The sequence below is a fragment of the Gavia stellata genome, chromosome 25 (genome assembly GCF_030936135.1).
Source record: "Gavia stellata isolate bGavSte3 chromosome 25, bGavSte3.hap2, whole genome shotgun sequence".
Lineage (NCBI taxonomy): Eukaryota > Metazoa > Chordata > Aves > Gaviiformes > Gaviidae > Gavia > Gavia stellata.
In genome coordinates, this window is record NC_082618.1 from 134663 (window position 1) to 144631 (window position 9969).

At 51.5% G+C, this 9969-nt stretch overlaps 1 pseudogene; it reads left to right on the top strand.

Annotated features, from left to right (window-relative positions):
* Nucleotides 1-488: 488 nt before the first annotated feature.
* LOC132319200 (sperm acrosome membrane-associated protein 6-like) lies at nucleotides 489-4873 on the top strand (annotated as a pseudogene).
* The last annotated feature ends 5096 nt before the right edge of the window (nucleotides 4874-9969 follow it).

Below are 9969 nucleotides of genomic sequence, written 5' to 3' on the forward strand. Positions count from 1 at the left end.
AAGGAGAAGCCTTGCATAGGTTTCAAGGAAGGGGATTTGGGAACTGCAAGAGACTGGACTGGGGGTGCTGATGGGACAGGATTATAGGGGGTGAAGCTGAGGAATTAGACATCTAAATAGAGGGGATTTGGGGACACCAAGTAATGTGACTGGCAGGGACTGAAGGCAGACGATTTGGGGAGACCAAAATGAGGGACTGGGAGCCCCTTCTCCAGCCCACACACCCCAGGGGACCCGTGTGTCTGGGTATACCCACTCCTCTCAAGAGGGGAACCAGCCATCTGGGACCTGCCTAGGAACCCCACTGTCCCCTGGGGACCCAGTCGCCCGGGCTCCGCCTTCGGAACCCTGCTGTTCCCTAGGAACCCAGTCGCCCGGGCTCCGCCTAGGAACCCCACTGTCCCCTGGGGACCCAGTCACCCGGGCTCCGCCTAGGAACCCTGCTGTTCCCTGGGAACCCAGGCATCTGGGTGCTATTCTTTGGAGACATGGCGTGGTGGTGGGTGCCTCTGATGCTGGTGCTGGCTTCCTGGCCCCCTGGAAACCGAAGCATCCGGGCAGGGGGACCTGGCTTGTGGCAGTGGGTGGCCTTGGTGTCCTGGCTCCCTGCGGTGCACTCCTGCCTGCTCTGCTTTGGGCCCCCCATTCAGCAGGCACGGCTCTGCCGGGACATTACTGGGGCTCCCCCCAAGGACCCCTGCCATCAACACTGCCTTGAGGCCCTCGTCCAGGCTGCTGTGCCACTCGCTTCTGTCACTGTGGGTGCGTCATGGGACCCCAGGGACACCCAACCCGACAGGGCCCCTGCCCAAGGACCCCCATCCTGACTGGCACCTCCATCCCACCAGGGACCTCCATCCCAAGGGGGATCACCACCCTGAACAGGACCCCAGAGCCCTCTGCGGTTCCCCACTTCAACCAAGGCCCTCACACCGACACTGGCCAGGATCCCGGGCAGTTGGGGACTGTCGTGGTTTAAGCCCAGCCGGACTAATCACCACACAGCTGCTCACTCACTCCCCTTCCTCAGCTGGACAGGAGAGAGAAAATATGAAGAAAAGGCTCGTAGGTCGAGATAAGGACATAGGGAGATCACTCACCAACTACCATCATAGGCAAAACAGACTTGACTTGGGGAAATTAGTTTAATTTATTACCAATCAAAATCAGAGTAGGATAATGAGAAGTAAAACCAAATCTTAAAAAACCAACACCTTCCCCCCACCCCTCCCTTCTTCCCGGGCTCAACTTCACTCCCGATTTTCTACCTCTCCCCCCGAGCGGCGCAGGGGGACGGGGAATGGGGGTTGCGGTCAGTTCATCACACGTTGTTTCTGCCGCTCCTTCCTCCTCACACTCTTCCCCTGCTCCAGCGTGGGGTCCCTCCCACAGGAGACAGTTCTCCACGAACTTCTCCAACGTGGGTTCTTCCCACGGGCTGCAGTTCTTCACGAACTGCTCCAGCATGGGTCCGTTCCACGGGGTGCAGTCCTTCAGGAACAGACTGCTCCAGCGTGGGTCCCCCTCGGGATCGCAAGTCCTGCCAGCAAACCTGCTCCAGCGTGGGTTCCTCTCTCCACGGCTCCACAGGTTCTGCCAGGAGCCTGCTCCAGCATGGGCTTCCCACAGGATCACAGCCTCCTTCAGGCATCCACCTGCTCCAGCGTGGGGTCCTCCACGGGCTGCAGGTGGATATCTGCTCCACCGTGGACCTCCATGGGCTGCAGGGGGACAACCTGCTTCACCATGGTCTTCACCACGGGCTGCAGGGGAATCTCTGCTCCGGCGCCTGGAGCCTCTCCTCCCCCTCCTTCTTCACTGACCTTGGTGTCTGCAGAGTTGTTTCTCTCACATATTCTCACTCCTCTGCTCTCCGGCTGCCTCTTCCTGGTTTTTCAGCCCTTCTTAAATATGTTATCACAGAGGCGCTACCACTGTTGCTGATTAGCTCAGCCTTAGCCAGTGGCAGATCCGTCTTGGAGTCGGCTGGCATTGGCTCTATCAGACATACGAGAAGCTTCTAGCAGCTTCTCGCAGAAGCCACCCCTGTAGCCCCCCCTGCTACCAAAGCGCTGCCACGCAAACCCAATACAGGGACCCACACCAGGCAAGCACCCTGGGGACTCCAAACCATGCCAGGGTCTCCCCAGTCCTGACCTGGACCCCAGGGACCTCTGGGAACCCCAGCCCTGCCTGGGACCCTTAGAATCACCCAACCCTGACCAGGGACACACTGGCGACTCCACGGGACCCCCTGGCTCTACCTAGGACCTCAGGAATCCCCAGGGATACCTGACCCTTCCCAGCATCCCTAAACCCTGATCAGGACTCCAGGAAGCCCCGGAAACCCCCAGCCCTTACTGCACCCTCCCATCCCTGAACCTCCAACCCCAACCCTGTGCTGGTCCCAGTGCTCCTGTCTCCTTGGTCCCAGGGTCGGGGCAACGCGAGGCACTTCGGGAGATCGTCATGGATGCCCTGCATTTTCTGGAAAAGCAGAAGGACATGAGTGAGCAGGGGACGTGGCACGTGTGAGGGGGGAGGGCCAGGACATGGGGCATGGGGGATGGGATGTGGAGGCCTTGAAGGCGGGGGGGTGGGGGGGGTGGTGTGTGAAATATAGGCTATATGGAGGTCTGGGGGCTGTAAGGGGATATTTGGGGAATCCTGAGGGTATATGGGCTTCAAGGTATACAGCTTCTGGGTTTTTGTGATGGGGTATTCGGGGATATATGGGACTCCACGATGGATATGTGCGGTCGAGGCGAGTTGTACAGGGGATCTGTGGGGTCCGGGGAGGGTTTATGGGGATTGGGGAGAGGGCACATTGCCTCACCTGGATATCTGGGACACCCCAGAGCCCTTTGAGGTGTCTCTGCAGGAAGCCGTCAACATCATCTGGATGAAGCTGAGCAAGCTGGAGGAAGGTATGGGGCCAGTGGGCACACCCACCCAGGACTCCCACCCTGGGGAACCCCTGCCACCCCCACTCAAGGGACGATCACAGAGACCCCCACCCTGGGCACTCCGATCCTGGAGAAACCCCCAGGGACCCCATCAGGGCTGGACAAGTGCTAGCCCTGACAGCTCATCACAGGGATGTGGATCCCCAGTGATCCCCAGCCTAATGCTGCTTCCTCCCCACCAGCTCCAGCCTGTGTCCCGCCCTGTGGTGAGTGCCCATCCCTCTGTCTTGCCACCCCCTGTCCCCTAGTACATCTCCCATCCCCCTGGGACCGCCAAGTCTCTCCCTCCCAGGGTACCAGCCAGCCGCCCGCGTCTTCCAGTGTGCTACCTGCCGCCTCGTGGACTGCCAGTTTCCCCTGGACTGCCCAGGTACGGGGGCCGTGGTAGACCCAGGCGTCCAGGCTGGGCTAAGCCCCAGCCCGGAGCTGGCTGCGGCCAGGGCTCTGGGGGCAACCCTCATTCCTCACGTGTGGGCACGCCTGCCGGGCCCACCGTGAGCACACAAGACTGTGCCAAGGTGCATGCCCACCCATCCCCACTGTGAGCGCATGAGCACGTGCAGTCGCACAGGAGCGCAATTATTTCTCTAAGTGCATGAGCAGATGTGAACTCACACGTCTGTCAATGCTCCCAGTGCAGGACATGCGGGCCCGCACGGATGAAGCCATCACACTGCACTGCGACGTGCCCTTTGCCACCCCGCCTGATGTGCCCGTTACCTGGATGTTTGCCAAGGATGTGAGTTTCACATGCATGTGCAAGGGTGTACACAGACATTCGTGAGAGGACTGGGCATGGTTAGCGAGGCCCACGTGCACACAGCTGTGCGCTTGGTGTGAGGACTATCAACAGATACAGGCGTTGCTTATACAGTAGATAGGTGTGCTGTAAGGAGAATGTGTGTAAGCATGCACAGGATGCAAGCAAGTGCTCACCCACGTGAAGGGCGCTCGCAAGCAGGAGGCAGGTCACTCGTGTGTTTGCAGATTCATAGGCCCTTGTGTGCACATCCGTGTGAAGGAAGTGACTTTTGCGTATGCTCCGCTTGTGCACCCCCCTGTGCACACACACAGGGCACGAGGAGCACATGTGGGACATGAGGTGCACGCACATGCATGAGAAAAGGGTACCAGAAGCATGACAGGGTCGTGACAAGCACAGGTGCAGGACACGGGTGCCTTTGCATGCACGTGCATGCTGTTCCGTGTACCTGGTGGAGCAGGCTGTGCTGATGTCTTCCCCCATGCCCCAGCTGCGCACACAGGATCTGGCGCTGTTTGAGGAGCTGCAGGGGAGTGCAGAGGGACCTCTCAGTCTGACCCTCCAGGACCCCACGCCAGGAACCATCGCCTGTCGCCTGGGCGTCCTTTCTGAGCCCTTGGTCCGCAAGTACTTCTACCTCAATGGTGCGTCCAGACACCGGAGTGCCCTGGGGGCAGTTAGCAGCGTGGGCTGGAGCGGGACCCCAGGCACATGGGTCCATGGGAGGGGGGGTGCATGGGGCTGTGAGCAGGGTGCCAGGACACCCGGGTCCCTGGTGGACAGGTGGAGGGAATAGGTGTTCCCTGATGCCTGGCTCCTCCGGGGGTGCTGGGGCATGTGGGGTGGAGCAGGGACCCCCAGACGCCTGGGTCCCTGCGGGCAGTGAGGTCTGTGGCTGGAGCAGGTGCCTCAGGGATACCTGGTCCCTGGGGGGCACTGCCCCATCACCTGAGGTGCCTGGGTCCCCACAGTATCAGAGGGAAGCGTGGAGGCAGAGCAGGGACTCCAGGCTCGGTTCAGAGCTGTGCTGCGCTGGCCCCAAGGCAGGAACCCCTGGCACCACATGGCAGCGCTGGAACTGGGGCTGGCACTTGGCTCCATGGCGCTTGTGCTGCTGCTAGCGTGAGTCCTCCCGACCTGGTAAACCTTACCCTCCAAATCCCCATGCTTCTGGGGCTCCCCGCAGACCAGCATGGGACTCCAAAACCCCCCTCGACCCTCAGTCCCTCAGGATTCCCTACAAATGCGAGGGGACCCGAGTGTCCCAGCTGGGCCATAGGCTGCCGGGACTCCTAAACTCACAGGGCCCCCCCTGGGACTCCCATTGTCTTCTGGCCCATTCCGGGACCCCTCCCTTGCACCCAGGACCACTCCAGGCTGCCTTGCTTCCCCCAGATTCCCCTAATTGCCCCTGACACCCTGACACTTCCCTCCATTTTCCCCAGAACCCCCACTGTCCCTTTGTGGGTCCCAGTTACAGCCAGTTGACCCCAGTTGCCCCCAGGGTCCCACACTTTCACCCTTAGACCCATCAGTTGCTCCCAGGACACCCCAGTTGCCCCATGATTCCACACCCGCCCTCAGATGGGGATATAGGGTCTCCTCCCCTTTCTTCCTCTTTCTCCCTTCCTCCTTCTGCCTCCCAGGACCACGTGGCAATGCCGGAGCCTCCCAGACCTCAGTGACCCTCGCACATCCCACAGACCTGGACAACAGGGTCCCCCAGGGGATTCCAGATGCCTGCATTCACCCTAGGGGAGCTTCACACCTGGATCAAGGACCTGAGGACCAACATTCTACAACTGCTTTTCTTGCATTGGGGGTGGCATGTGCAAACGGGAACAGCCTAAAGACAGAACTACAGAGTTCTGAAAACCTGGATCATGCTGGAGATCGAGATCTGGGGGTCTTGGGCTTGCACACAGAACTTCATGGGCTTACATACAGAAAACCTGGCTACTGGGCACTGCATAAGCAGTCCAAAATAGAGTTCCAATGGGCCTGACCCCGCATTTCAACAGCTAGCACTAAGGGAAGGTCAGACTGCTACCTGTAGGAAAGCTTTCTCTTGATACTGATGTATCAAAGATACTCATGGATAATAATGCCTTTATATGTCGTGGCCACTACAAATGCCAAGTTACTTCCTCCTCTGATTGTTTGCCTTCACGTGAATTTGTGTCCAAAATCGTACAATATCTTTTTAAAGGTATTTTAAATAAAAGGAAAAATTAAACCAAGAAACCCAAAGAACAAAGAGAACAAATTCTCAAGAATTTTCATGGCTCGGGATTATCCATATTTTACAAACTCTTAAAAAGCATTTGAGAAAGTCACGTGTTCATAGACAATAGAAGAGAAAGACAAAGGTGATCTCCCGGAGTGTATTATCTCCCTTTCCCTTTGTTGCAATAATTACTGCACTCAATCTTCTCTGCAGAGCTATAGAAATATTTATTAGTTTCAATATTGGTATGAACTTCAAGTGCATTTAGGAGAGAAATACAAGAATAAGACAGGTGGTTCTGTCAGTCTTGACATTTTTTTGCAGTGCAACAGGCACTTAGGAAAGGCAATGAAAGAAAGAAAAACACGAGGTAACCTGCATATAGCTTAGGTAGTGTGGTGGCCTCCTCCTGCTCCCAGCCAAGAGCCACCTTTATTGGTGGCAATAAAAAAGGGGGTTTAGCTAGTGCGTACTTCAGCTGCCTTCTTTCTGGTACCCGCACACAAACAAGAAGAAAAGAAAAACGCAAGCCAATCCATTTTGGCAACAATTTGGCCACCCGGGCGGGACTCTGTGGATATTCTATACCAATTTGGTATTGGTATTAGAATTCAAATATTTGTATTGGTAAAGGTATTATGTATATTTGTTATTAATATATAATTATATTTGTCTTTATTAAATAATATTTGTTGGGGTTTTTCTATATATAAAAAAAATATATCTATATAATGGTGCTAACAAAATTGTTTAAGAGTAAGAGTGCGGGGAATTTAACTATTGATGAGAAAATACCAGAAATGTCACCTTTGGAATGTTTGTTAGCACACTGGAATAAGCTGCATGAGGGACAATCATCTTTTGCATTTATTTGATATTTGATATTCTATACCTATTTGGTATTGGTATTAGAATTCAAATATTTGCATTGGTTAAGATATTGTTTATATTTGTTATTTAAATATATATAACTATAATATTTATATTTGTTTAATAGTATTTATATTTATTATTTTATATATATAAATATATAAAAATATATACATATAGAATGGTGCTAACAAAATTGTTTAAGAGTAAGAATGTGGGGAATTTAACTATTGATGAGACGTCACCTTTGGAATGTTTGTTAGCACATTGGAATAAGCTGCATGATGATTTGAGTAGGAGCCAAATGATTGAATATTGTAATCACTGGTGGCCTTTATATGTTTTAGAAGACCAGGAAAAGTGGCCAAAGAATGAGACTTTGAATTATAATACTATCTTGCACTTAATGTGGTTTTGTAGAAGAGAAGGAAAATGGAAAGAAATACTGTATGTGGATTTGTTCTTTTATTTAAGGCAGTGAACTGATTGGCAGAAGGAGTGTAAGTTGATAGGTCGAGATAATTTAGTGATGGTTTTAGCTGTTGAAAAGATATGTGAAAGTCCCGTTTTCTGTTGTTGATTTAATGGCATGAAAACAGGCAGCAGGAGTGTACAGAGAAGATCTGGAAAGGGTAGCTAGTGTTGTGGAAGCAGTTATTAGGACTCAGGATCCCGAATGAAATGATTTGCAAGTGGTATTCGATAACTCATTAGACAGCACTGAGAAACAGATGGTGTTAAAGATGGCAAAGGCACAGGCAGAGGCAGCAAGTGTAAGTGGTGTACTGACTGGAACCATAGAACAGAATTTCCCTTTGGGGAATCCCCAATGGGACCCGAATGTTGTGGATCACAGAGAGAAATTGACTCGTTATCAAGGATGGCTACTGTATGGAGTTAAGCATGCACTGCCAAAAGCTAGGAATTGCTCAAAATTACAAAAATGAATCCCCCTCATTATTCCTGGAAAGGTTAAGAACTGCTGCCAGGAAATACACTAATTTGGACCCTGAAAAACCAGAAGAGGCTGTTCAGTTGGCTTCTATCTTTATGGGGCAATCAGCCCCAGATATAAGAAAGAAACTTCAGAAATTGGAAGGGGAAGATTCAAGGGATCTGAATAAGCTGCTTGAAGTGGCATGGAGAGTCTATAATAATCGGGAGAAAGAAGAGGAACAGAAAAAGGAGAAAGAAAGGAAAGTTAGGGAAAACAGGCTGTTGGCTGTTTTAACGGGAAGTTTGATGAGAGGCAGAGAAAGGGGACAAGCGAAGGGAAGAGGAGGTTTTAGGAATTCTGGGGAAAAAGGATTTAATATGACGTTGGGGATGAATCAGTGTGCGTACTGTCGGGAAGAGGGGCATTGGAAAAAAAGATTGCCCCAGATCGAAAACAAATCAGCAGGAGGCTGTGAGAATGATGACTTTGGATGAATGAAGGGGACCGGAGGGGAACCCAGCTGAGCCTCTGGTTACAATTAAGCTAGGAGACTCTGCAGTTGAATTTTTAGTAGATACCGGGGCAACGTATTCTGTTTTGAACACCTATAAAGAGAAATTGGGAAATAAAACTGCAAATGCAATTGGAGCGACCAGGAAACAAGAAGAAAGGTCATTCCTAAAACCCCTTAATCTGAAATTTGGAAATAAGGTAATTACACATGAATTTTATATATATGCCAGAATGTCCGATGACATTTGAGTGGGAGAATCCATAAACAGGACGAAGAACACAATTAACATGGACCAGACTACCACAAGGATTTAAGAATAGCCCGACCATCTTCAGCAATCAACTGGCAAAAGAGCTCGAGATGTGGAAACAAAATAATCCAGAGTTACCTGGTCATCTCTTTTTGCAATACGTGGATGATACACTAATCGCCACCGAGGACAGAGCAACCTGCATAAAGGTAACGATAGACCTTTTAAACTTTCTGGGACTTAATGGGTACAAAGTATCCAGAAACAAAGCACAAGTAGCAAGTCAAGTTGTAATATATCTGGGCTTTGAAATTTCAAAAGCCCAACGACAGTTGGGAACAGACCGAAAAGAAGCCATTTGTAGTATACCAAAACCGAAAAACGTTCACGAATTGAGGGCCTTCCTGGGAATGACTGGATGGTGCAGGCTATGGATCCTGAACTATGGTCTAATAGCTAAGCCATTGTATGAGGCCCAGAAAGGGACACCTCCCTTTGAGTGGGGCCCAGAACAGCAAAGGGCCTTTAAAGATCTGAAACAGGCCCTGATGACTGCTCCTGCTTTGGGACTTCCGGATTTAACTAAAGATTTCCAGTTGTTTGTCCATGAAAGGCAGCATCTGGCCCTGGGAGTACTGACCCAACGGATGGGAAGCTGGAAGAGACCAGTGGGGTACTTTTGCAAGCAACTGGACACAGTAAGTACAGGATGGCCGACCTGTCTTCGGGCAGTCGCTGCTGCGGTAATGCCCAGACAAGAAGCCCGAAAGTTAACTCTGGGACGGACAATAGTGGTATATGGACCACACATGGTGGTGACTGTTCTGGAACAAAAGGGGGGTCACTGGCTTTCTCGCAGCAGGATGATGAAGTATCAAGTAATATTGACGCAGCAAGATGATGTGATACTAAAAACAACTAACCTAGTTAACCCTGCAGTTTTCCTGAATTCTGTGCAGGAAGAAGGACAACTGGAACATGACTGTTTAGCTACTGTCGAACAGGTGTATTCCAGCCGACAAGACCTGAAAGACACACCATTGGAGGATCCTGACTGGGAACTGTACACAGATGGTAGCAGCTTTGTGGAAAATGGAGTTCGCTACGCTGGATATGCGGTAACAATGGAGAGATCGATCATAGAGGCTAATGCTTTGCCCAGCAATACCTCAACTCAAAAGGCAGAGCTGATAGCCTTGACGAAGGCATTAGAACTGAGTAAAGAAAAGAAAGTAAACATTTGGACTGATTCCAAGTATGCTTTTGGTGTAGTGCATGTCCATGGGATATTTTGGAAAGAAAGAGGACTATTATCCTCTCAAGGGGCAAACATCAAATGCAAAGAGGAAATATTGAAATTGTTACAAGCAGTCCAGAGACCGACCAAAGTGGCAATCGTGCACTGTAAAGCACATCAATCAGGAAATATGAAAGAACCTATA